General features: G+C 44.7%; 1 protein-coding gene across 2 annotated transcripts in view; it reads left to right on the plus strand.

Moving 5' to 3' along the window:
- Positions 1-25,883, plus strand: part of LYPD6 (LY6/PLAUR domain containing 6) — a 62,864-nt gene that overhangs the window by 17,678 nt on the left and 19,303 nt on the right. The window contains exon 1 of one of the 2 annotated variants that reach the window (XM_083495274.1): positions 7,347-7,429. The exons of the other annotated variant lie outside the window; for it this stretch is intronic. The gene's annotated coding sequence lies outside the window, so the exon portion shown is untranslated. Of the gene's footprint in view, positions 1-7,346; positions 7,430-25,883 lie in introns of those variants that run through there. 2 annotated transcript variants of the gene reach the window in all.

Consider the following 25,883-nt stretch of genomic DNA (forward strand, 5'->3'; position numbering starts at 1 on the left):
TGTATTCTTGCAGTGGGGAGCGTGAGAACACATTCTTCTGAGACAGTAAGAGAGGCACATGGGAGCTCTGAAAATACATAAGGGAGATTGGCTCTGGAGGTGCGTTTCCTGAGTTTAATTCCTCTTCTCATCATCTCCTTTGGTAAGAGGCAGCCTCCCTCTTAAAGGATTGTACGAGACTGGTGGTTCATCACAGGTGATCTCAGGATGCAGGGATGGCCTCACAGGGATGGTGCCCTGTGTTGGCAGAATGAGATGTGAGCATACACGCACCCATCCCTGTCTGTTTCACCCCTTTCTACTGCTGTCAACAAATGAGTAAGATAAAAATCTTACTAATGAAATTTCTGAGTAGGATAAGGGAGTTGTGCATGCACTGTCAGGACAATTGTCATCAGAGGCAGGCTTGAGAGGTGGAGGCATACCACCTGTTTATCTCCTCTGTTCATTTGGCATGTATAGGAAACAATAAGAACTCTCAGAATAGAGTGGGATGGTTGTTCTTTGTGTGTGTGTGAGAACAGCTCCTTCTGTTGTCCTGTGTGGTAGCCAACATTTCTCTAGAAATGTTCCCCCAAAGTGTAGTAAGCAGAACAGAATTCTAATTAAGGACATTGCATATTTGCACAGTCAGTTAATTGTTCAGAGAATATTTTTGAAAAAGAGTTTTAATTTAAATAGCTTTTGCTGTTGGCAAATCTGTTTGCTTATGTTTGTGTGTGTGTGTGTGTGTGTTTAATGGTAAAATAATAATGTCTCCAATTTAACAATAATGTCCTGGGAACCTAAAATAGAAATGTTTGTTTACAGTGTATTTATGCAGTTTGTTTATGAGAAGGTCACACTGCTCTGTAACTTGTTCTGATTGTTTCCAGATTTCTGTGTTGTAATAAATTGTATACTATGTTGAACTAAATATTCCCCCCCTGCAATACAGAGTTGTATCCAGTTCAGCCATTTAAGAATGCCCAAATTTAGGATGCTTTGGAAAGGTTCATTTCTTTTAGAGAGCCAGTGTGGTGTAGTGGTTAAGAGCGGTAGTCTCGTAATCTGGGGAACTGGGTTCGAGTCTCTGCTCCTCCACATGCAGCTGCTGGGTGACCTTGGGCCAGTCACACTTCCTTGAAGTCTCTCAGCCCCACTCACCTCACAGAGTGTTTGTTGTGGGGGAGGAAGGGAAAGGAGAATGTTAGCCGCTTTGAGACTCCTGAAGGGGAGTGAAAGGCGGGATATCAAATCCAAACTCTTCTTCTTAGCGTATTTGAAACCAAGGGCATTCAATGTGCAAGACTGTGATAAACAGACCAATAACAGAGGAGGCGCTTCAGATGTTGCTGGACTACAACTCCCAGCATTCCCAGCAGCATGGCCAATAGGGATGCTGGGAGTTTTGGTCCTACAGCATATGGAGCCCCACAGATTCCCCATCCTTGAAATATACCAAGAAAGCTTGCTAGCAAAGGGGTTCCCAGGTTTGCTGGTAGAGTCCTATAATCTGTGGCTGTGAGGTGTTCCCACTTGGCTTTTAATTAGAATTTCATCACTTTCCTCAGAGCTATTGTAATGACTGGTTACAGTGAAAAAAGATTTATGGGCATAGACGTAAGGCATAAAGTTCAACAGCCAAAAATTGCAATAAGGAATGTAGAGTGTAAACTCTTTTTTTCCCTTATCAGCAAGTGCAATTAAGACAGATGATTTCCATAGCAGTAAGCATCCTACAAAACCTGCCTGTTACTAATGTTAAACTTGACTACTCTGAAAGTGCTAATCTTGAATTTCTTGATGGTCTGAACTCTTGCCCTCCACCTCTGCCCAAGAGAGCTATATTTGGTCCTAGCAGATTATTTTTTGCACAATTAACCTTCTGCGTTTGCTGTTTTTATTTAAGTAATACTGGTCAAGAAATCAGTCAAACTTTGAAATTTTAGAGGAAGCACTTTTGATTAAAGGTTATTGGGAGGGAAATGCCCCCAGAGCTAGATAATAGGAGCAGAAATATGGCTGATCTGACAGATATGTTCACTATTCATGCTTGTGTATTCAGAACAATGGAACTGGCACCGGATAAAGACATGGGGAGGAAATGGAGTCTAGGATGGTGCTCATCTGACATGGCTAATGTAGTTTTAGCCTTCAGTGAATAGAACCATAATTTCCAGGTCGTGGGAAGGAACCCTTCCACTTGGTTTTGCTCTAGTCAGACTTCAACTGTAGTTCTCTGTCTGGTTCTGGGAGACACACTTGAAAAGGATACAGGCGTAATGGAATCAGTTTAGGGAAGGGCAGAGAAGGTCAGCAGTATGGAAAACAAGACTTCTGAAGGAACTGGGTATATATAGCCTGGAGAGGAGAAAACTGAGGAAAGGCGCTTTAAGAGCATACTATAAAGGCCAAAGCCTTGTTCTTTACTACTTCAGCAGACAGTATTAGCGCTTGCTGGCATTAGCTGAAAGAGGTCAGACTTTGGTTGACCACCAAGAAATCTACTTGACAGTAAGAACAGTTTGGAACCAGTTCCTAGTAGTTTGTCCCTTGCTGCCGGTCTTCGGGTGATAGCGTGCTCTGACAGTTGGGCAAGATTGTTCCCTCCGGCCTGTGTTTCCCATTTTAGCCTGAATTTGTTGATTTGGCCCCAGTTGCACTCGTTGACTTGCCCAATGGAAATTACCAATATGGACGCCAGCAGGGATTGGCAAGAGAGAAGTAGGTGGCAGCATATGCCATGCTTGAGCTGTGTTCTTTCTGTCTACAAAGCTGCCCTTAAATGGAAAGCTTAAGCTTGTTTATGTAGGAAACCTACTCTTCTGTATGTGGATGGGGAGATGGGCTGCTTGAGTATGCTGGGATTCTCCCCTGTTCTCCCTACGGGTCCGTCCAGCTCAGCATTCAGTGTTTGGGGTCGGCTGATGTTTGTGTAGGGTCCAATTCCATGCTGCATTCCACGATCTGTTTCTGCCTGCGTTGAGGTACTTCCTCGTTTTCTCAAAATAATTTGTATGTCGCTAGAAGCAGTTGAGTGTGTGGCCCATGCCAAAGACTTGCAGTGTTTTGCAAGCCTTTGGTATTATGTTGCATGCTCTTTCTCTCTTAAGTTAGATTCATCAAAAAGAAAAGAGAAGTAGTTTTATAGCAGTCAATTCTGAAAGCTACTAGTCAACTCTGAAATTTACTAATCTTGTCTGCCGTCAGAAGCTAAACAACCAGTGATGCTGATTTTCTGATTTCCTTCCTTTTTTTCTGGCGCACAGTCATAAACGGGTGAATTTATCCAATGAAATGCCAACCCAAAGCGGTCTTGGGATGGAGGGCAAGTATATGAAAGAAAATAGCCCGAAATCAGCAAAAAGTTTATACTTTAGTATTAGTATTATTATTAGTATTAAATTTAGAGATGTAACTGTGACTACATTTCTTTGAATCAGACACTTGTTCTGGGACAGTAAGGGCCAACAGTGAATGGAGATGAAATGTGATGAAGGTGGATTTGATGCTGCTGCAAATTCTTTGAGTAGACAAGATCCTGATCAAAATTCTCCTAACCAAAAGCGGATGAGAAGCAGAGTGGAACTGGTCTGCTCTGGCAGCAGTAGCCTCAGGGCTTGTGGCATCCAAGATTCCAGGGGGGAAATGTGTGGCTCTTGTGTTCCTTTTCTTCTTGTTACAAAGCAATGCGTTTTGTAATTTTATATCCTGCCTGTCTTCCAACATGGAACTCAAGGTGATATTCATGGTGCTTTGAAGTGGACTCCCACCCAGACACTGGCCCAATCCAGACCTGCTTAGTTTCAGCCCCTCTGTTGCCTCATCTGCCTCCAGGCTGTACCTTGTTTGCTAATAATTATTTGCAAGGGAGCCCTTTTTCAGTGTATCTTGTTTGATTTTGGGTTGTTAAAATGTGTGTTTGTTTGTTTTCGTTGTGTATCTGAGCTGTATAGAATTCAGGGGAAAGTAGGGTTTTTATTATTATTATTTAGGTAAGAATATTCTTTTATGGGAAAGGCCCAGTAATGGAGAACTGGTGAAGCCATGCTTTCTAGCTCTCGCCCTCCCCCACAACAATGTTAAGCATATTTTCCTACATGCAGTAGGGGATTAGATTAGAAAATGGGAAGCGGTTCTATACTCACCCCATACTTGACAATAAGATAGAAGCACTTCAGTGTATAAGCCCCCAAAGAAAAGGTATGCCATACCGGTATATAGCGCCTAAGTAATTTTTGGAACTTTGTGTAGTGAACAATTTGTGACTGTACTTCAGTGGGTGGATTTGGAAGTCATGCACCCTGCCTCAGATTTTTCAGGTCTTTACAAGTGAAGAGAAGCAGTTGAAGAGAGTGTCTGTTGTTGTTTTGTTTCCTGCCAAACCTAAGACTGAAAAAATGTATAGGTAAAGGTAAAAAAAATACATACAGATGTTTGAGAAACATGCCAGTGTGCTGATTTGCCATTTAAAAGCTGTTCTGGAAATCTGTGAACCAAACACTTTAGCAATATGATTGTTCCTCTGTCTTTCAACATGGGCGTTGTGAAAGGGGTAAGTGTTTAAATTTGTACCCTGCATTTTTTAATTTATTAACAAAGCACCCTAAAAATGGTTTACACCACATAAAGCAAGATAAAACAACATTAAAACAACATTCGCAAGCAGAGCAATCAATAAAAGCTTCAGATCACTCAGCATTTTTTGAATGTCAGAATGCCTAAAAGTATACAAAGGAGTGGCCTGCTGAATCACCACTTGGAGGGGATTTCCACACAGAAGGTATTCTAACATTTGGGATGGAGGGATTTAAATGTGACTTTATATTTCTGCCTTCTCCTTGTTGGTATTTTCCTTTCTCGGTGTTTTCACGTGCCTTTAGGCTGTTCCAGCAAAGCCCTTTTTCATTGTACTCTGTGCTGAGATTATTGACGGCCATTGTGGAGCAGAGGTGGTTGAGGTTTCTGCGCAATATGGGAGGCAGTGGGTTGGGGGGGATTAGAAAATGGCACCCAGTTATCCTGCTGGTGCGTGGCAGTGCTGACAGTCTCTCTTTCCACCACTGTAACCCAGCATTCAACACTCTCATTGTTGTAGGCGTATTTTGCGACAGGGAATTTCATCAACGTGAGCAGTTTCTGAGCTCTGGGCGCAGTACTGTGCCGAAGATTTCAGATTAAAATTGCCACTGTTACTCGGAAGTAAATCCCAAATGAGTTCAATGGGGCTTCCTCCCAAGTAAAATGTGCATGGATTGGGGACCTGAAAACTTTCTTTTCTTTTAACCCCAACATGTTTTGTTTAGGTTTTAGTTGCCTTGTTTAATGTACTTTAATGTACTTTTAATGTATGATGTCCTTTTAATTTGAAATATACTAGCCAGTTATTTATGATAGTTTAAGCAATTCATGTTAAAGTGTTATCTCAGACTCTGCTTAAAATCAAAACAAATTTTGGAGTGGGATCATTGAAGGAACGCTTAAGTCTTAGGTTTGCGAACTGGACACTCAAGGTGGGTGTCTCTGCCATCAGTCATATAGGCCTTTAATATGTGTTAACTGTGGTGCCAAAAAGATATATTTATATGAAGGAAAGGGGGTGTAGGGGGAATCCAGGGCTTGTCTGCAGAGTGGAAGGAAAGGAGGACCGTTTTCTGCCTCCCCACTTTCAGCCACTCTCTAAAGAATGGAGAAGAGACCCTCTTAAGTATATTAGGAGGGGAGGGGGAGCATGGCTTTTTTTTTTTTGCAGTCTTCAGATGAGAACTAGACCATGTGATAAATGAACATAAGATTTTAGCTGCAGTTTATTCGTTTTCAGCTTTGTATTCTTGTTATTTAAAAAGTGCGGCTAGATATTCCGTTGCTGCGCCCATAACCTGGGTTTAAGGTGCCATTTAGCTCCTAGCTTTCATAGCTCAGTTTCTAGCACTGCTCTAACCAGTGATGCTGTTGGCATGCAGCAAAGCCAGTTACTGTTCTGGTTCAGTGTGCCAGCAAGAACCTATGCCGGGTAAACTTGCCCACATACCTCTCAGTATTTTTGGTAAATGCTCTGCGGGGAAAATAGAGGTTAGCAGTGGGCATCACTGCACAGGTTGTGCTATATAAATGTGTGAAGGAAGCATGGTTCTTGGTGCAGCAGTTAGCAGGTATATGATGCAGAATTATCGCAGAGGAATGACGCAAAACTTCTTTTAATGAAAAAAATGGTTACCTCATTGACTCTCTTTTGCATGTCAGTACATTTGTCCTAGGGCACTTACCTGAAACATGTCAAGCTTGAAATCTGAGCCTAAGGACACAATGCTCATAGAGGAAGTTAGCAAATTATAGGCCTTGATCTGTTGGGACAAATGACATTCTGGTTTTCATTTTCTCTCCAGATCTCTCTGCAGTGGGCTGCTGTTTGATCCTGAAGCTTATTTCTAATAGGCAGCAGGGACAGGTTTAATCTTTTCTCCACCTTCGGTAGCTGCTTGTAATGTGTTGCAAACCACGAGGACCTGATAATTGCCAAATTTGTGTTATGACTAGTGCCACCTTGGAGAAAAATGTAATTCTAGGTATATCACACAGTATGAATACTAACATTGTTTAGTGGCGGAGAACCTGGTGGACAGACCATAGGGTCCAGTGGGTGCCTTGTGCAAATATCGTTAATGAGTTTGGTTCAGAGACATTTTGATGGCCGTTCTCATAACCCACACTTCTGCCAAGCGGCTGCTTAGTGGTAGTAGGGCAGGGGGAATTTTGGAGTAGAGAAGTGGAGGGAGGGCTGCTTAACCCTCCCTGGCCACTGCTTTACCCCACCCCGGGTTGGTTTATTTCTGCTGTTTTCAGCCCACACTTTGTTAAAACCATTAACTGGGTGGGTGGGTTCTGGACCCATACATGCAACACTGCAAGGCAAAGTGGTTGAACGCTGGAAGTCTCTGCTTCCATGACTTATGAATGCAAATATCTTATTTGCAGACATGTCAAGGATTAAGAATATGTCATCAAAAAATATTGTTGAACAAAGACAGCATGCTCACCAGCTGTAGGTCCCCCCACCCCCCCATATTTTGCAAAACTATGTTGTGAAAGCAGGTAGCGCAAATTTGCTAAATTGTGCTCCAGACTGAATATAGCTGTTGTCTTTGCAACCCATTTTCTGCCTCTAATGTGACCCTGCAGTACAACCCAAATTGCTTACGTGTGTATTTGAGTTGAGAGTATTGGGATGAGGCTTCAGTTCAAGAACTAACATGCATTTAAGTTGGCGTTTGTGTTCAAATGGGTGCTATCATGTTCAATATTTCAGTGCCTTGATCTAGCTTGAAGGAATGTCAGCTTAAACTCATTCTTCCATGCTTCCAGAAGCAGCACCAGAAAGATCAGCTCAGCTGAAGCTGCCGTTGCTGGCTGGCTGCGTCAGGATGTTGTTTTAAAGGTTTCTGAATCAGTGAGTATGGGCTCCTTTCTCCCCACCTGCTCTTTTTGCTCCAGGGCTGTGTTAACAAATATAAAATATTCATTTGATTCTTGCTTTCTGGAAATGAAGCTCCCAAATTATTAATGTGATAAGACCAGGGGTACAGTCAAAAAAGGTAGGCCCAAGAGAGAGAAAAATTGCCTTGTAAATGTTATATATATATTCCCCAATATGTGTGTACACTAAACTTGTGTTTGTGGGATCTCTAAGGCCACATGCACATGTTAAAGGCTGCCATGTGGAGATCTTAATTGCAATTATTGTTTTTATGAGCTGTGAAGGAGGCTGTTTAATTACAAACTCATAAAGCACTTAGAACAGCTATCGGGGAAGTCTGTTGTTGTTGTCACCTGCCCTTCATCACATGCTCTCGGGGCAGGAACATTGGCTGAGGAGCATAGAGTCATTGAGTCGTAGACCTGGAAGGGACCCTGAAGGTCAACTACTCCAACCCCCTGCAAATGCAGGATTCCTGCCCACAGCCATCTCTGCAGGTGCTCAAACCACCAACCTTCTGGTTACCAGCCAGACCCAGTGACCCACTGTGCCACATAGGACTATCAACGGGTTACATTTCTGACCACAGCCTCTTGCTGCCAGGAGCTCCATAAGTAAAAAATAAAATGAAATAAAAAGGTAAAGGACCCCTGGATAGTTACGTCCAGTCAAAGGCGACTATGGGGTTGTGGCGTTCATCTCGCTTTCAGGCCGAGGGAGCTGGTGTTTGTCCAGACAGCTTTCCAGGTCATGTGGCCAGCATGACTAAACCGCTTCTGGCGCAACGGGACACTGTGACAGAAACCAGAGTGCATGTAAACACTGTTTACCTTCCCGCCACAGCAGTACCTATTTATCTACTTGTACTGGCCTGCTTTCGAACTGCTAGGTTGGCAGGAGCTGGGACAGAGCAATAGGAGCTCACTCTATCACGGGGATTCAAACCGCCAACCTTCCGATTGGCAAGCCAAAGAGGCTCAGTGGTTCAGACCACATCACCACCTGCATCCCATATAAGTACAGAGCCTCCCTCAAGGGGAAGGGTAGTGACAACCTTAAACAATGTAATTTTATAATAATCTGAATAAAGTCGCCTTATTTTTGAAGAGCCTGAATTCAGATTTGGTTGCTCTCACCCAGTTTGCACTAACTTCATTGGAATATTCTGAACTAGTAAATTTTGGATATGGGGACTTTTTTGGGTGCAGATATACTGTGTGTGTGTGTGTGTGTGTGTGTGTGTGTGTGCGCGCGCTTGCTTGTTTGTTCCTCTTAACACTTGATTCTGGTTCAGCTACATCTCTGCTTGATCTTCTAACCATCCATGGTTGGGTATGTGGCCCTCCCTCCTTCCACTTTTCAGAACCTCACGACAGTTACTGTTATGTCTGCACCAGACACTTTACCTATTGATAGTTGAAAGTGGATTTTCAGGCTGTGTTTAGTTTTGTGGAAATGCCAGCACAGTTGTACCATACTCTTCTGTGTCTTAAGCTCCAAAAAAATGAAAGAGAGGAGCATTTGGAGGGAATTGGGTGCCATCCTAAACATGGCAAGAAGACCAGGCAGTGTTATATTCACACTGTTTTGTACTCTCTGTATAAGAGCTGTACTGTCTCATTATCCAGGGTCCCATTGAGCTTTATGTACTTGGTATTCTCATGATGAAGAAATAGCAAGTGGCATTGTCCTTAACTGCCATGTTAAGTAAGTATTGTTGTGGGGAGGGGGTGGCTGTATGCCTGAGTCCCCTTCTAATTCCTCAATCTAGCATGGCTTCAATTCCTGGACTAGCCAGGCTAGCTTTCTGGTGAGGTCATGGTCCTCGAAGGATAGACCATTATGGAAACGAAGGAAGTAGCAGAAGTGAGACCCTGCGCAGGAGTCCCTGGTTGGCTGGGAGGCCTGGGGCCTTTCTATGCATGGTAGCATAAATTTGGCAGGCCCCTGACCAACACCCCTCCTGCCGGGCTTGGGCCTCTGAGGCCTGGGGCAAGTGTATCTGTCTGCTCCACCTGGCAGAAGAAAAATGAGATGGCCACCCTCCTTCAACTCTCTGGTAGTTTGAAAGAAAAAGGCAGAGTTGGGAGTTGAGTTACGTTCACTAGAAGCTGGAAGGCTGCAGGCTGCGCAGCTGGGAGAAAAGCCACGCCTGATTTCTGCTTGAAACCAAGGCATTGGCTATGGGAGAACAAGACCCTCTTGTGGTGTTAAGATTGAATATATGTGTAAATAAACCATATATCCTAAAGACACCACAGTCTCCACCAGGCCTGTGCAGGCAGTGGGGCAGCCAGGTACATTTGGGCCGGGCGTCTGAAGCCTAAGTTGGCTGCAGTCCCCCACCTGGGGCCTACCGGACTTACACTGTCATGCAAAGTACTTCCCATGCCTCCCAGCCAACAAGGAACACCTGCCTGGGCCTCAGACAAGCTCTGCATGGGCCTGGTCTCCACTTTCCTTCATTCCCAGGAAACCGAACCCTGGGTTAGTGTCTAGAACCCCTGGAATCTTGCATCATTCGGAGGCTGGGGTGGCGCAGAACAGTATTAAACTGTTGTGGAATGGTCCTTCCTGGTAGCTTATATGCATGTCTTGGGATGCTCTTTTAATGTTTCTTGTTCATCATTATCATCGTTGGTTTATTTATATACTGCTTTTTGGCCAAGGCCCTTAAACAGACTACAAAAGAAAATACAGTAAAGGTGTGCGGTAGAGTCAAATACAATAAATCAATAAAAGTTTGCATCGCTTTTGTTCTTGCAAATAATGCACTGCAACATCAATTTGCAATCAAGTAGATGATCTGATTCCTGTTTCAGATGACTGCCAGCTCCTAGAGATTTGTTGTTGTGGCTGTGTTTTTGTATTTCGCTTTCCCTCCCAGAAAACTGTGTATATCCCAGGGGTGAATGCTGCTTGTAAAAAGATCCACTTCCAAGCAGGAGGGCTGCAGCTTGTAGCCTGCCATGTTGTGACAAGCTGGAGAACTCCTTATTAGTAGGTCTCTTGGCAGGGAAAAGTTCCGGTGTTCACCTGGTAGGCTGGAAACACTGTTAGCAAAGAGAAGCACTTGGGGGAAAAGGCATTTGTCTGCTCTTCTCGCCGTGGAATTATTTGCAGCCTCGAGCTCTTCTGAGCCAGCCAGTCTGCTTGGAAGAAACTGCCCCAGTTTGCCTTAGTGTCAGCCTGGGTATCACCTTCCATCTGATGAGCAAAGTACTTTTTACGTGGCAGGAGGAATAACCATCCTTAGATCAGTCTGTGTCCAGTTATTACCAGTTTTGCATATGTTCATCCCATCCTGTTTCCACAATTATCTGTGTAGTGGCAACAACTGATTTATGCACATACAATTGATGTGCAATTGCACACATGTGCATTGCAGCAACTCAGAAGTTGCTGGAAAAGGGGCTGTAATAGAAGGCATATTGAGGTGGAGTGGGATTATGTTTACTCCACGAACGCACACAGGGGTCAGGAACATAAGTCCCACACAAATCGGTTGTTGCCTATATATTAAAACACATATTTATGAGTTTCAACACAAAGATCACATTGAAATATGCCTTTTAACTCAATTACATGCATTTCATCATAAAATATATATTTTAATTCACCTTGGCACTTTTTTAAACCAGGTGCCGAATCGCAAAATTCAAAGAAGTGCAAAAATAGAAGAATAATTGCATCTAATCCACCCATTAGTCCATGGAGCTTCTGTTTCCATCACAGTTCAGAGTAATTGAATTCCTCAAGTATTTGTACCCTTGAGAAGAGCCCTGCTGAATCAGTCCAAAGGCTTTTGGGTTCAGGTTCTGGGTCTTGCTGGGAACAGAGAAGTTAAGTTCCCAGAAGCCAGTACTTGGGAACTGTCAAGTTGGTGACTTCAAGAAGTATGCATTTTGTTCTATTTGAAACTGAGTGTTGTAGTTAATAGATAAAATATATATTTTTACTTTCATATTTGAATTACAAAAGATACGGTGTTATCTTGACAAACTTCAGAGCCCTGCGAAATGGAAATGGGAAAATCTTTTAGAATAGAATAGAATAGAATAGATTCTTTATTGTCATTACACAAGTGCAACATTGCACAAAGTGCAACGAAATTGGATGCCATCCCTTAAAACAACAAAAGCAAAACAACAACAACAACCAAACAAACTACATTCCAACCACACCCACACCACACCCATCAAACTCCCAGGTCACACTATCGAGTTACAGCATTCAAAAAGGCTCTTGGATAGAAACTGTTTTTCAGTCTATTTGTCTTTGACTTGATGTTTCTATATCTCCTGCCAGAAGGCAATAGTGCAAACAGACCGTGTCCCGGGTGAGATGAATCTTGCAGGATGTTATTTGCTTTCCTAAGACAACGGGAACCGTACAGTTCTTCCAAAGATGGGAGAGGATGACCAATAATCCTTTGGGCTGTGGTTATGACCTTCTGGAGCACCTTCCTCTCCCTAGCTGTACAACTGGAGAACCAAGAACAAATACAGTATGTAAGAATGCTCTCTATGGAGCCTCGGTAGAAGGACACCAGCAGTCTCTCACTCAGATTGTTCTTCTTTAAAAGTCTGAGGAAATAAATTCTCTGCTGGGCCTTCTTCACCAGAGCAGTGGTATGTGCGCTCCAAGTCATGCCCCGATCGATAGCTACTCCCAAAAACCTGAATTCCGCCACCCTCTCCACCCGTTCCCCGTTGATATACAAGGGCTGAATGTCCGCCTTTTTTTTCCTGTAATCCACCACCAATTCCTTGGTCTTAGCCGTATTAAGAGCCAGATTGTTCTCTCCACACCAAACACAGAGCCGCTCCACCTCGTCCCGATAGGCGGACTCATCCCCTCCTGAAATGAGCCCTACCACCGTAGTATCATCAGCAAACTTGATGATTTTGTTGCTGGAATAGATGGCTGTACAGTCATACGTATAGAGAGTGTAGAGCAGGGGACTCAACACACAACCTTGTGGTGAGCCGGTGTTAAGGCTAAGGGCTGTGGACATGTGTGACCCTACTCTAACCCTCTGGGAACGTTCTGACAAAAAATCCAAAACCCAGAGACAGGTGGAGTTGGAGAGTCCAATCGCCTCTAGCTTGGACACCAGTCTATGGGGGAGGATAGTGTTAAAAGCAGAGCTAAAATCCACAAACAGCAGCCTCACATAACTCCCCGGCTGCTCCAGATGGGACAGAGCAGCATGGAGAGTGGTATTGATGGCGTCTTCTGTGGATCTATTTGCTCTGTATGCAAACTGGTAGTTGTCAAAAGTTGATGGAAGACAGGAAATAATGTGACGGCGCACCAGTTTCTCAAAACACTTCATGATGATAGGAGTCAGTGCAACTGGTCTGTAGTCATTCAAACTACTGATTGTGGATTTTTTAGGCAGAGGGACAATAGTTGACGACTTCAGGCAGGGTGGGACAATAGACTGGTGTAAGGACTTATTGAAGATCTTAGTAAAGACCCTCGCCAGCTGATCCGCACAGCCCTTCAACACCTTTCCAGTGATGCCATCAGGTCCAGCCGCCTTCCTCGGATTCGCCATCCTCAAAACCTGTCTCACCTCATGTTCCTCTACCGTGAATGAGGGGCCCCTATGGGCTGGTGGCTGTAATACCGGCGTCTCAGGTGGCTCCTTCTCGAAGCGAGCAAAGAAGAGGTTAAGCTCCTCTGCCAGCAAGGGGTCACCGTCGACCTTTTGGTCACCTTTTGGAGGATATGAATAACTTGTCAGTGGTTAAGTAGAAGTACAAACCAGGTTATCAGATTAATTTGGGAACAAGGCTTTTTCTATGGTAATGCCACATCTCTGGAGAGATGTCTGCTTGAGTTTGTTGTTGCTCAGGTACCAAGAGAAGGCTATCTTGTTTTCTTGGTCCTTGAAAAAAAAATCTCTTCAAGGTTTAAATAATTATTATTGCTTCTGCTTTTACTTTTGGCTACTTGTTACTTTATTTATGATTGCTCTTCTAGAATATTCACGCCTCATGAAATAAGCTGCTTTGGAACACTAATGGTGGGGGGGGGGGGAAACAGGACAGGAATACAAATTTGTTTAGATTAGAAAGGTTGAAAACACACTTTGAAGCATGCCCCACCCTAAAAAGAAACCTGTAATTTGTTAAGGGTGTTGGGAATTGTATTTAAGTGAGGGACAAGCTATAGTTTTCAGGATTCTTTGAGGGGTGTATGTGTGTGTGTATGTCTGTAGAATATCCTTTAAAAGTATGGTGTGTATGTAGCCAAAGAGAGCACATTCATGAGCGCTTGAAAAAATGCTGCCCTTTTTAGCTCCATGAACTCCCCTTGCAACTTGTAATTAGCAGCAAGACTAGATGGTCCACTTTTTCATGGAGTAATTAGTACACTAATTGTGTTTGACTGTTTGACCATACTTGCCTGCTGTAATTGAGGTAGGACGGTGAACTCCTTCACCATGTCTGCTCTGGGTCTTAACCGATGACTATGTGATATAATGAAGCCTGCACAGACGTCAAACCAGCTAGAGTGTGTTTGACCTTTCCCAAGGCTTGGGAGAAAGGGGTGGGGGGTGGGGACAGGAAAGCGGAAAAAAATGAGTGGAGGTGTTGGGGAGGGAGATTTGTTGAGAAGAGAAAGACGTGGAATGATTCTTGCCTGTTTAAAATGTCAGCCAGCCCAGGCATGGAGAAAAAGTGGGAGTGAAACTGAGCACCAACACAGAATACAAGAATAAGCAAAAACATAAACAAGCAGTCCTGCGTATTTCTATTTACAGGTAAGCCCCACAGAATCCAAGTGTGTACAGTGGTACCTCAGGTTACATACGCTTTAGGTTGCATACGCTTCAGGTTACAGACTCCGCTAACTCAGAAATATTACCTCGAGTTAAGAACTTTGCTTCAGGATGAGAACAGAAATCGTGCAGCGGCGGCAGCGGGAGGCCCCATTAGCTTAAGTGGTGCTTCAGGTTAAGAACAGTTTCAGGTTAAGAACAGACCTCCAGAACAAATTAAGTTCTTAACCCGAGGTACCACTGTAATCTTAAAGTTCAGGAGAATTATGGAATCTAACATCACTGGTGCGATATCCCATCAACTCCTTAGTTTTCATCTGGTGGCTTCGAAACCACAAGTGGGACACAATCTGACCTATGCTGAGTCACAGCAGTGGCATCACTTGCTCCCCCCACCCTTCCTAAGGAAAGGCATGGGGAGGGTGACTCGGGGCAAAAGGGTGATTTGCTTACATACATATATTTTTATAAGTATGAAAAAGAAAAGGGAATTTCAGCAGATAGATTCTTTTTTCCTCAATACTGGAAGACAAGCTAGTTTGATGTCTTATGGGGAGGTCCATAGCTGTGTGGTTGAGCATCTGCTTTCCACGCTGAAGGTTTCAAGTTCCATGTCCTGCATTTTAAGAGACCCTTCCTGAAACCTTGGAGAGCCTCTGTCAGTGGTGACAATATTGAGCTTGATGGACCAATGGCCTAGCACAGTGTCTTCCTATGTTCCAAAGCTGTACCAACATTCCATCTGCTGTGCAGCCACCTTGGACTTGCTGATCGTAAGGTCGGCAGTTCAAATCCACACGACGGAGTGAGCTCCCGTTGCTTTGTCCCAACTCCTGCCAACCTAGCAGTTCGAAAGCATACCAATGTGAGTAGATAAATAGGTACCATCGCAGTGGGAAGGTAAATGGCATTTCTGTGTGCTCCACCACCAGAAGCTGTTTAGTTATGCTGGCCACATGACCCGGAAAACCTTTCTGCGGACAAACGCCAGCTCCCTCGGCCTGAAAGTAGAGATGAGCAGAATACCCCATAGTCTAATTCGAATGGAGTTAACTGTCCAGGGGTCCTTTACCTTACTTGAACCACTTCACATAAACCACTTCTGGTGCTGTGCAAATAAAAGTAGTAGTGATATAGTTGAAAAATGGCTTCAGGACGGAGTTAATGGAATATCCACTAGTGATGCTAAATCAGGACCAGTGTGAGATTAGCACTTGAAATGTTTATGTGTTAAATGTATGGAAAAACTCTCCTTATTTAGCTGGCCATCAGCATTGACCTTTCGCGTCCTATTTCTGCATCGCTGTTTGCCATGCATATGTTTCTCAAGTAGTAAATACAATTTTGGTGGTTTTAATTCTGCTCTTTATCCTTATCAAATTTCATCCAATTTATTCCTGGCTGCTGCTCTCCAATTTAGACATGCTTTTGTCCTTACCTTTGGTGAAAACAAAACAAAACTCTTCCAAATACAACAGTAACAGGAAAAGCCTGGGTACGTGCTGTGAAACTGCACCATGTGATTATTATTACAGAGGGGATTTTTTGGTCTCTGTTTTCTGTAGTTCCAGTGATGATTACAGCAAGGTACAGCGAAAAGTGAGATTCTGGGAAATGATATGGCAGCATGAATTTTGTGGTGTTCTGGGAACAGTTGCTTCCATTGCATTGCAGCGTTCCACTCCATCACAGCAATTTTTCGTTTCTGCACCCCAAATCAAATTTGCACCAAGATCGCTATATCCAAAACAATGTCAGTTGTTGCCTAACAGGAGTGAGGTAGGGGCTCAAGGACTACAGTGGGATTGCAGAGTGTGCTGTCAGATTATTTACTGTTCAAGTCCATTGCATGGCATCTGACGGGAGATCATACACAATGAAATACAATTATTATTATTATTATTATTATTTATGCCCCGCCCTCCCCAGCCAAGGCCAGGCTCAGAGTGGCTTACAAGCAATAATAAAACAAGTTGAATGATTACAACTTAAAAACAAAATTAAAATACAACATTAAAATATCGAAACATTAAAATATTAAAATGTCGCCTCATCTCAGGAGGAGAAGGAAAAGAAAAAAGAAAGAGAGGGAGGGAATCAAATTGGCTCCAAGCCAAAGGCCAGGCGGAACAACTCTGTCTTACAGGCCCTGCGGAAAGAAATCAGATCCTGCAGGGCCCTGGTCTCATGAGGCAGAGCGTTCCACCAGGCCCTGGCTCTGGTTGAAGCCAATCTAACTTCCTTAGGGCCCGGGACCACTAGGGTGTTGGTATTGATGGACCTTGAGGTTGGATTAGCTTGGATTACTTCTCATTGCCACATATTTTCCCATTGTAAGCATGTTGCACAGCAAAGCTGCCGGAGGCCTGATTCAGACATGCAAATACTATTGTGACTTGGTGTGTGTGTGTGGGGGGGGGTGAGATTGAAAATTTGACCTGCCTGGAGGTTGCCCCACTTGACAAAGGGTGTGTGAGATGTTGCTTTCTGAGGTACCTTTGATAGCTTTCACCACCCCATCCCCAAAATGATATTTTGAAAGGATTGTGGAAGCGGCTCCATTTTAAGGGATTGCTATGCTAGTGTTGCAGATGGCGCCCTCACTGGACTTAGGTGAAAGCCGAAAGGAAATGCAAAACTACTTGTATGCAGGATCACTAGCCATTTGAACTTACTTCTAAGCCACCTTCTCCTACAAGATGTATCAAGGTGGTGTACAGCAATGTATACAAATGCAGTGGAGCATAAAATTCCATAAAACAATGCAAATTTAAATGTTGGGATCTGGACGGCATCATGTTGACTCCTCTTGTGCTAAGTCAGGCTTCCTCAACCTCGGCCCTCCAGCTGTTTTGAGACTACAATTCCCATCATCCCTGACCACTGGTCCTGCTAGCTAGGGCAGTGTTTCCCAAACTTTTTTGGGCAACGGCACACCTGTTTACTGAAAAAAAATCTCGCGGCACACCACCATTAAAGCCCCGCCCCGTGACGTCAGCGCGCAGCGTCACGCCGGGAGGGACGCACGAAAGTGAAAGTTTTTTCCCTCCCCCTTGCCGGGGAACCTCCAAGCTTTGGGGGTGGGAGGAGGCAGCAGAGCGAGGGACTGAGGGACGGCGGCAACTGAGGCGGCGGCGGCTGTTGTGGTGGTGGCGGGCGGAGGAGGGGGCGGCGGTGGGGCTTGAGGAGCCGTCGCCGGGAGTTGCTGCTGCTGTTGTTGCTGCTGCTGCCCGGACATGCCGGCCTCCTCCTCCTCCGCTGTCTCGCGCTCCTCCCTTTTGCACGCGCTGCCCCGCCGCTCGGCACCACCACCGCGGAGCCGCCCCCGGCTCGACGCGGATCCTCGCCGCCGCCGCCTCTCACCGCCCGACTCGCCCGCCTCCCTCCCACGGCACACCAGCCAATGTCTCACGGCACAGTAGTATGCCGCGGAACACCGGTTGGGAAACACTGAGCTAGGGATCGTGGGAGTTGTAGGCCAAAAACTTCTGGAGGTCCGAGTCTGAGGAAGCCTGTACTAAGTCATGATTTAGCAACACATGGAAGGAAAAGTCTGGGCAACAGGGCTTGTCCTTCTTTTGGCACCGCTGCATGGTGGAATTTGAAAACCCTTTGGTTTCTTTTAGAACTCATCTTGTTGCATTGTCTGAATCAGACAAATTGCTGTTAGTTTTCACAATGGTTTACGAAAATAAGCCAACTTTAAACTATAGTTAATGAGCTAGCTTCCTTTCATAAATAATAGTTAAGATTGACCACTGTTTAGGGTTCAGATGTAATGCTATAAACTGCGGTTAAATGGAAATGGAAGCTTCCCATTACCTTGTCGAACAAGAGAGGGAGTATGGGAGCCTGAGGCTCATCATAATGGCTTAGGGTTACATGCTTATTTATTTGTTTGTTCATCTCGCTTATGAATCACTTCCCACAATGTACCGTATTTTTCGCTCTATAGGGCGCACCGGACCATAGGGTGCACCTAGTTTTTTGGGGGGGAAATAAAGAAAAAAATGTTTACTCCCCCCCCAGCCCCAAAGAGCAGAGAAGCCAAGACAGCCAGCGGGATCCATCCTGCTGGCTGTCTTGGCTTCCTCTTTAGCCACGCACAACCTCTCCAGCCGGGAGAGGCTGCACGCGGCTTTGGTAGAAGCCAAGACAGTGAGCGGGATGGATCCCGCTCACTGTCTTGGCTTCCTTTTTAGCCGCGGGGCAGGGGCAGGGGAAGCCTGAGCTTCCTCCGACCCCAGCCCCCAGAACGGGTCCTGGAGCGGCAGCGAGGTTGCGCGCAACCTCGCCTTCGCTCCCAGAGCTTGCTGCTATCCGCAAGGCTTTTCCGAAGGCTTGCGGATAGCTGCCCAAAGCCCGGGGTGCGCAGCGCTGACCCCGCTCGCTTTCCAGGCTTCAGCGAAAGCCTACATTCGCTGCATAGGATGCACACACATTTCCCCTTCATTTTTGGAGGGGGAAAAGTGCTTCCTATAGAGCGAAAGATATGGTATTTCAAAGTGATTTATAATATAAAAATGTTTGTATATAAAAACAGTTGAAATACAGTGGTTGCATTCATATTTTGTTTAGATTCAATACAGTGGTGTTGCATCATGTTAGAATTCTGTATGGAAAGCCTTAGCTTCTGTTTTTACAAACGAATTTAAGTTTCTGGAGCCAACAAATGGATGTAACTGAGTCCAAGCAGAAGAAAATAAAATAACAAGAGGGCATTTGAGTGGAGAAGCAGTAGATGATGTGAAGGGACCACTTAAATCAGGGTTGAAGGATATCTGCACACCACATGTTCTTAGACATCTCCAACTCCCATCAACCCCAGCTAGCAAGGTCAGAGATGATAGGAGCCTCAAACCTTTCCTCCACCTTTTCCCACTCAAAATTACCATCTTTCCCCTCTTCCCCAGTGCCGTTTGAAATGCATGTTCATGAACAAGAAAGTTGCTACTTCTGGATAGTTTTCCTCTGTCTTCTGCATTCTGCTGTTTTGATAACAATCATAGACCATAGAAATGTTTATTCAATCACCTTACACATGTGGAAAATAAGCCACATAGGAATGATAATGTCAGAATATGGCATTATTTATGGATTAATGTATTTAGGCAATTGTGTTGTTTAGTTCAAATCCCTATTTCTGCACCTTGATAAATTATCTAAATTTTATTCTGAGGGTGCTGTGTGAGTGGTTTCTGTCACATAAAAAAACCAATTTTTCCACACCAAAAGCCATATGAATTCCTGGTAATCTGCCTGTACCAAGTACTGCAGTGCCACTAGGAAGAAAAATATTTCTTAGACTTCAAGATGAACATCTTAGGTGATTAATTATTAGATTGGATGAACTAAATTATTACTTGAAAGCCTAAAACAGGTATTTTTAGGAAGGCTGTGGTAATCGTTGAAGGGAAAGAAGTTGATAATATACACCACAACCTTTTCACACAAGATCCTGTGCAATCCTTAATGCATGCAAGAGTTTAGATCATAAGAGACTGACAGAACAACCCTGCGTTATTATGACACTTAGGGGTAATAAGGGAAAGAGAGAATTCTGCTTGAATGTCTCTGTAATGTGACTAGAGGATTATTTGGATGGGCCAATGATAAGATTAAAAATAAGACTAATTCAAGTTGGGTATACTTCTGCTGATTAACCATGGTCTTCTATACTAGAACAGTGTAGGGGTCTGGAGTCACATTTGGAAATCTAAAATTCTGGATGTCACAAAATACCCATTTCGCAAAAGGAAAACTGGTGCTGCTCAGAACCCTCCCACCCTGCAAAACATCCCAAGGGGTGAAACAACCACAACTCCTAAAGCAGAAAAGTAGGTAGCACCCCCTGTAATGAATCCTCAAACCAAACAATAATAATAATATTTTTTTTTTTTAATAATTGGAGGTGCTGGTACCCAGCAGGCTGTTTGAAGATGCTGTGCCCTGGAACGTTCCCATTTCTGCAAATGGATTGTGGACCAGACTCTTAGCAAAGGACTATCTGAGGGTAACAAATCAAAGGCTGGTTCTGGGAATGGGTCTGACGGGGTGCCACGAGACACTCTGCAAGTCCTGTCCAGCATTCAAGAGGGATTAAAAGTTTCATTACAGTTGATGTTGTTACTGCAGCACATGAAGGAAGTCTCTTCTGCAGTTTATTATCCCCGGCCTTCTATTGTTTCCAGGGCTGGTGATAGCAAAGACAACATGTCGCCATCTTAATCAGATCTGACAAATGGACAATTATGTTGCTGCTTGGCGAATTTGCTGGGTGACTTCAGTAGCTCCATTTTCGGAGCAAAAGGCCAAGGGAGGGGGAACAGGCCTGCCTAACGTTGGGGAAGATGTGTTGCTGCTTGCTGCAAGCTGGGTGAGGATGAGGGAATTTCAAGTTAGCCGGAATGTTAGGAATAGTTTGCATGCAGGCTGAAGGAACTAAGCATTGTGCGGCATTTTTTGTTTTCCTTTAAAAACCTACTGTTGCTGTACTGATAATTACCCCTGTAGCTCTCTTGCTTGATTATGGATTGATTGCTTTTTGAGACAGTTATAAACCACTTGATATTTTACAACTCTCTAAGCAGTGTACAGTGTAAAACAAAAATAATTTTAAAAAATGGCATGAAGCAAGGAAAAAGAAATATAGAAGTATATAAAAAACAAAATAGGTTTTGGGGGGATTCAAACACATAAAACAGGCCTGATCTTACAAGTCAGGGAAAGCCTATAACTGAATATATTTGTTTTGGAGATACCATTATTTTGGCACACTTTAGTGTGGCCCAGTTCTCTGCATAAATTATACAATAATTTGGGTGGCATGGACTAATTTGTTAGATATTTGAACACAAGCACTTTCTCTCTCTGTATAGAGGGCTTGATGACCTTCCTTTCCTCTCCAGCTACTAAGTCACCATTGGTGATGCTGAACATAAGGAATAGCTATCCTGTGGCCCTCCAGATGTTGTTGAACTCCCAACTCTCATCAGTCCTAGCATGTAGGAATAATGGTTGCGATGAGAGTTGTAGTGCAACCATATTTGGAAGGCCAGAGGTTTCCTGCTCCTGCTGTACATAATTAACAATAGGTAATATTGTGTGGGGTCTGGGTTACTTTGGTGGGTGAGTTCATATATTACAAGGGAAAGCAGAATCCCTGGATCTCCACCATGGGTTGACCATGCGATCTTTGGAAGGATAGTTTGATATCTCTGGTCACAGTCAGTAATACATTTTCATTTCAATGTGCCTGAAAGACTAGGTTGGTGTGTTTTTTTAAGCAACATGGGCTCTTCCTAGAGGCTTATAATATTTTCAAGGACAAGACGTAGTAGGGAAGAAGAAAAGGATGAATCAATCAGGAAAAGTAGAATTAAAAATGTGTATTGGGGAGGTGCTTGATTGAAATGATAGAGGAAGAAAGGGTTTGATGTTGGGTGGTAGGAAACAGCAAGAGAAGGAGCAAATTGATTGGTACCAATAGAGGGAGAAGACAAGATGGATATACAGTAGCCATGTTCCAAAGGTAAGTGATGCCGAGGAGAAAAAAGTCAATGAAGAAGAGAGTGAACTGAGAAATGAGTAGAAAATAATGGGTCAATAAGCAGCAATTCAAGAAGGACACTGACAAACTGGAACGTGTCCAGAGGAGGGCAACCAAAATGGTCAAAGGCCTGGAAACGATGCCTTATGAGGAACGGCTAAGGGAGCTGGGCATGTTTAGCCTGGAGAAGAGGAGGTTAAGGGGCGATATGATAGCCATGTTCAAATATATAAAAGGATGCCACATAGAGGAGGGAGAAAGGTTGTTTTCTGCTGCTCCAGAGAAGCGGACACGGAGCAATGGATCCAAACTACAAGAAAGAAGATTCCACCTAAACATTCGGAAGAACTTCCTGACAGTAAGAGCTGTTCGACAGTGGAATTTGCTGCCAAGGAGTGTGGTGGAGTCTCCTACTTTGGAGGTCTTTAAGCAGAGGCTTGACAACCATATGTCAGGAGTGCTCTGATGGTGTTTCCTGCTTGGCAGGGGGTTGGACTCGATGGCCCTTGTGGTCTCTTCCAACTCTATGGTTCTATGATTCTATGATTCTATGATTTCAGATGATGGTAGAGGCTTCAGAGGAAAAAGAGCAGTGCTTGTGGAGAGAGTAGTGATTCTAGCTGTATCGATCAATTGAAAAGGAGAGGACTTGTCAAGAATATGGATATACGGCAGAGGAAAACAAGGGATGTTCAGAAATGCAAACTCCAGCAGTCTCATTTGATTGAAAGGAGTGAAAAGCAGGTTTGAGAGGATCAAGAAGTTGTCAGAAAAGGAAATGAGACACAGAGAGAATACTACAAGGTGACAGATGACAATTGGAATGCAAGCTTTTAAAAACAGAATAGGTGCAACATAAGGGAAGGAGACGCAGTAAGTGAGAGTGAATCCAGGGGACAGTAGATTTACAAAGATCTGTGTTGACTGCATTTGATAGGAGTTGGAGCCCCAAACCCCTGTCAGGCACCAGGCTGAGAATGCCCTAGAGCAGTGTTTCCCAACCTTTTTGGGCAAAGGCACACTTGTTTGATGAAAAAAATCTCGAGGCACACCACCATTACAGCCCCGTGACGTCAGCGCGCAGCGTCACGCCGGGAGGGACGCACGAAAGTGTAAGTTTCAATTTTTTTCCCTCCCCTCCTGTGTAAAGGGGAATGCACTCTGCTAAGTAAAGGCACTTGCCACAGCAGCGTCAACGTCACAGCACCCACCGGCACCCAAGAGAGAAGGGGTCTCAGCAGCCCTTTTGCCAGGAAGAGGAGCAGGAGGAAGAGGAAGAGAGTCCCCCCCCAAAAAAAAATTCTCCTTTTGATCTTATTTGCAATTCCTCATTGCAAAACAGCGGTTGATATACAGCTGATTTTTTTGTTATTACAGTCCCCACCCCCTCACCTAGAAAAACACCACCTGTCAATTTTATTATTATTATTATTATTATTATTATTATTATTATTCCCCGCCACTCTGGGAGGCTGAAGCCCTTTAAGGCTTCCTTCTGTCCACTCTCTGTGAATTACCTGCCCGGAGCGGGTTTCTGGGGGGGGGGCGCTGCTGCCGGTGTCCTCCCCGTCGAGTCTTGCCTTGCCCGGCGCGTGGCGGCCACCCTTTCCCACACTCTGCCGGCTGCGCTGCCAAGCCCCGCGGCTCGGCCTGTCAGCGTTACCGGGCTCGGTGGGCGGTAATTCCCGAAGAAAGCCGGCGGCGCTTGAAGAGCTGGCAAGCCCCCATTTGCATGTCTGTTTTCCGCAGCCCTTGGAGAGGATTAAGTTCCCTCCTTCCTGCCGGGGAACCTCCAAGCTTTGGGGGGGGGGGAGGAGGCAGCAAAGCGAGGCAGGAAGGAGAGCGCGGCTTGGCTGGGTGAGCTTTGGCAGGGGCAGGGAATGAGAGCCGCGAGGCGGGCGCTGCGGACGGAGGCGCCCGCCGAGCTCGCAGGCAGCCAGGCAGGCAGACGGCGAGAGCCCCACGCTGGGCGGCCTCTCCTCGCCGCCGCCGCCCCGCCTCTCGCCGCCCGACTCGCCCGCCTCCCTCCAGGCAACATCTCGCGGCACACCAGGCAACATCTCGCGGCACACTAGTGTGCCGCGGAACAGTGGTTGGGAAACACTGCCCTAGAGCAATGCCCCTTTGGTGGAAATTTCAAGGTTGATTGCGAGAAGCATTATATTAGGGGATTGGACAAATAGAAGAATTTAAACACTCAGAATTCTGGAAAATCCACCTCTTTCCTCTGTGTGACAGTTGGATAGGTTGGGCTCCCTTTGAAACACCGCTCAGATTTTAAATTTCTTTTTAACGATTGGTTTGAAGTTGGTCTAGGATCATTAAAGATGTGGTAGGTTTTCCATTTGGGGGGACGTGGGTGGCGCTGTGGGTTAAACCACAGAGCCTAGGACTTGCCGATCGGAAGGTTGGCGGTTCGAATCACCGCAACGGGGTGAGCTCCTGTTGTTCGGTCCCTGCTCCTGCCCACCTAGCAGTTCGAAAGCACGGCAAAGTGTAAGTAGATAAGTAGGTACCGCTCCGGCGGGAAGGTAAACGGCGTTTCCGTGCTCTGCTCTGGTTCACCAGAAGCAGCTTAGTCATGATGGCCACATGACCTGGAAGCTGTAAGCCAGCTCCCTTGGCCAATAAAGCGAGATGAGTGCCACAACCACAGAGTCGGCCATGACTGGACCTAATGGTCAGGGGTCCCTTTACCTAGGCTTTCCATATACTGTACTATTTTTTGGTGCTCTATCTTCTTGGTTAAAAAATGCTTCAGCCAGCACTATTACTCAAGAACAGGTTATAATTTTTGTTTGTTTTTCTTAGTTTTCTGTTTTTGTTGTGTTGGCACTGCATAAGAGGACATGCTTTTCCCCACAATGCTTTAAGCCAACAAAATATCTGAACCACATGCAGTGAATAACTGGCATCTACTAACCCCTTGGTTTCTCTCCCCCCCCTTCCAGTTCTTGCTTTGTTTACTTCATAAAAGGAACCCTCTTGCAAATATGAATTGCAAATAGATAACCCTCCATAGTTAAGTATGTAAATGTGCTTTCACTATGAAAGCAGCTGTGACTAAGACCCAGATGACTTGTCTGCTTGGCCCGGGGAGTTGGTGGTAATATGCATGCAGTACGTTAGAACAGCTCTGCCCGAGGGCAATTTTAGTGTATTCACAGCTCCCTACTCTATCCCTCGAGAGTTTGTAGCTTGCTCTTTTGATCTGCCTTTTATCTCTCCAGTTTCTGCCTCCTGCACTTTCAAGCTTCCTAGGGCACAGCTGTAAAGAGGGACTTGGTGGCCATGTTTCCAGTCATAGTCATTTTACTGGTTTATTCTGGGCTGGAGAAACCATGATGACATACACACTCGCAAAGCAGCAGATTGCATTGGATTGGGCATCCTTCCTTGAACCTGGACTAATTGCATTAGCATTAACTCTTGTGGTAACAGCTGTGGTGACTCTTGTACTGCACCCTGTAATTTCTTGCCTAATACAATTGTTCGTTTGCACTGTGGTCATTTGTTTGCCACCCAGAGAACTATTGTTACAGCAGGCAGCTTACAGAATGAGTGGAGTAATAAATAAAGAACACATCCCCTGTATTTCCTATTATGTAACATACAAGATACTGTACAAATGGCTGGGGTTTTTTGGGCAATGACAGGACAAAACTCCCAAGTCTGGAACTGTGCATCGGCCTTTGCAGTATGTTCCTGGGATAAATAAATCATCATCTATATTTTCTGGTGTTGGTTTATTTTGATCTGGGATGGCAAATTTGGTGTCTACCAGGCAGTGTTGGGAATCTAGCTCCCTTCAGCCCCAGCCAGCCTATCCAGTCATTAGTAAATGGAGTGTCAACATCTGTAGTGCCACAGTTTTCCTAACTCTGTAATACTAGAACCTCACTGGAACTCAACCTCTGGGTATAGGGCGGTATATAAATTCAATAAATAATAATAAAACTTGGAGAACCACCAGCAACCATTTCTAGCATTCAGGCCTGCCACAAGGATACCAACACATCTTTCCATTATGTTTATGCAGGGCCAGTCCCTGTATGTGCCCCCTTTTGTACTTTGTTCTAACATCT

Source organism: Podarcis liolepis, assembly GCF_965112155.1.
Source record: "Podarcis liolepis genome assembly, chromosome: 1".
NCBI lineage: Eukaryota > Metazoa > Chordata > Lepidosauria > Squamata > Lacertidae > Podarcis > Podarcis liolepis.